Source organism: Bos indicus, chromosome 18 (genome assembly GCF_029378745.1).
Source record: "Bos indicus isolate NIAB-ARS_2022 breed Sahiwal x Tharparkar chromosome 18, NIAB-ARS_B.indTharparkar_mat_pri_1.0, whole genome shotgun sequence".
NCBI lineage: Eukaryota > Metazoa > Chordata > Mammalia > Artiodactyla > Bovidae > Bos > Bos indicus.
Window position 1 is genome coordinate 11,377,803 of NC_091777.1, and position 2,543 is coordinate 11,380,345.

Consider the following 2,543-nt stretch of genomic DNA (forward strand, 5'->3'; position numbering starts at 1 on the left):
TAAAGCTCCCCGTGGTTGAGAATCACGGGTCTGACCTCAATCAGGGACACCAAAACGAGGTGAAATAAGGTGGAACAAAGTAAAACAAGGTCACAGAACTGTAGGTATCTTTTAAACCCCCTAAGCTACTTATCCACATAGCTAGAATTCCAGGTAGATAGGCATAGAGACACAGATGTAGAAAGAGTTCTAGATACAGATAGGGATACAGAGGAACAGGGAAGTAGAGATAGATTCCTTCTGGCGCAGGTGGTGATTAGCGCTCTGAAGAAAAATAAACCAGGTCCAGGGGCTGACTGAGAACAGGGGTCAGGGCAGGCCTCTCTGATGAGGTGACTCTGGGCAGAGAGCACTGTGAAAGAGGGCATCGACACAGGGATGTCAGGGTAAGTGAGCTCCAGGCACAGGGAGGGGAGGGAGTCATGCAAAGGCCCTGAGGCTGACTGTGCAAAGCATGAATCCCAGTGAGAAGGCCAGTGTGCCTGGGCCAGAGGTGGCGATGCAGGGGCAGGTGATGAGGTCAGCGAGACGTCAGAATCCCGGTCATATTTGGCCTTGGTGCCATTGTGACCATTTCGGGTTTTGCTCTGTGTGAAGAGGGACCCATAGAGGATCTGATCTGAGCAGGGGAAGGATGTGATCTGACTTAGACCTTGAAAACCAGGCAAGAAGGGGTGTCAGGAGACTGTGGCGATGGTCCACACAAATGATGGTGGCAGCTTGGAGGTCAGAGAAATATCCAGCTTGGAATATAAAAGATCAAAGGATGGTTGGTTCTGGAGGTGATGGGGAAGAAGGGAGGGAGGGAGGGAGGGAAGGAGAAAGAGAGAGGGAAGGGAGGAGGGAGAGGGGAGCAACGGAGGGAAAGATACAAGGATGGACTTTTGGGCCAACGGACTTGGGTTCAAATGCCAGCCACACCACTTCCTAGCTCTGTGACCTTAGGCAAGTAGCTTGCCCTCTCTGCGCCTCAGGTTCCACATCTGTAAAATGGCTTAATAGTATCGCATCTTGCCTAGATGAGGAGGAGGGAGGCTTGTCACACAGCAGGCCCTCAATTAAAAGGGTCTTCCTTCAAGGGAGGGATTCTTGCTCCCTGCTCCTAATCTACCCTGCCAATTTCTCATGACACAGAGGTTTTAGGCAGTGGGCTCTGCAGCCAGCCAGAGCCAGTGCCCTCCCATGTGGAAATGAAACCTGAAATCTTAAGTGATACCAGACCCTGGGGCCTAATGACTATTGTCAAGAAGAGCCTTCTTTTTATTTTTTTGGCCATTCCACACACGGCTTGTGGGATCTCGGCTCCCCAGTGAGGAACTGAACCCAGGCCCAGCAGGGAAAGTCCTGGATCCTAACCCCTGGGCCAGCAGGGCACTCCCAATAAGAGCCTTTTAGAAAAACTTGCAAGCAGGAGCCAGGTTCTAAGGCCCCAGCCAGCTCTTAGAGCCAGCATTCCCTGCCCCCACCCCACCCCACCCCCACTCCCTGACAGCTGGTGTGGCCCCAGCCTGCTCCCAAAGCCGGGGGCTGAGGTTTGCTTTCTTTCAGCCCAGTAACAGCCCTGCCCCCAAGGCCATCTCAGCACATTTCAGCAGGCTGGGCAGGTCGGAGCCCTCCCACAGCATCTGCTCAGAAACCCACCCGTACACCCCCACCCGGCAGGCATGCCCCTGTCACACGGGATGGGGTACCTGCCCCGGGAAAGCCCGCTGCTCCGCAGACAGACGCTCTGCAGATACTTGGTACTGCTATGGAAACAGCCACAGTCACAGGGGCAGCTGGAGAGAATGTTTCAGAATCCTTAAAGGGCCTGGCAGCAGGGAGCAGGACCTGGAGATGAGCCTGGGGCGTCTGTCTGGGGCTTTTCAAGCCTTCTGCAACCTGGGACCCGCTGTCCCCACACCCTCATTTTGGCAGAGGAGTCGCCTGCAGGGCGAGAAGGCTCCGGGCTCCCACCGCCCCTGGTTGTCCAGAACAAGGAGAACTTGCTCTCGGAATGAGATGCCAAGCCTTCTTACATAAATATCCAGACCTGAGGCTTCTTCTGAAAAATCAGAAGATCTGGGAACATGCAACCATACAGAGTGGGTGAGGGTGTCCTCTTTACCAGGGCATGGCCTCGCCCGGCAGCCACAGTGCCCACCCCTCCCTGCTGCCTCCCTGGCACTCAGCCTCCTTCCCCGCCCTCAGCCCCCTGCCCAGAGAGGCCTCTGGGGGGCTGTCCAGGTCAGAGGAGGAACTGAAGTGGGCTGGGGGCAGGATAAGATGCAGGAGGCTTTCTCAGTTGGAATCAACAGAACTCAGACAAGGAAGAGAGAGGGACATGCAGGTCTGCAGGTCTCGAGCTGGGAGGTTGTTGAGGTTGAGATGGGGTAGATGGAGATGGGGGATCCGGGGAGGAAGAGGAGGGCAAGGAGGTATCCACTTGGTGTGTGTTGAGCCCCGACTGAAACACACAGGCCTGAACTCGAAGAGGCGGCGGTGCGTCATCCGGTCGTCAAAGCATTTTGAAATAAGCACCCCTGTTTGCATATCCGATCAGC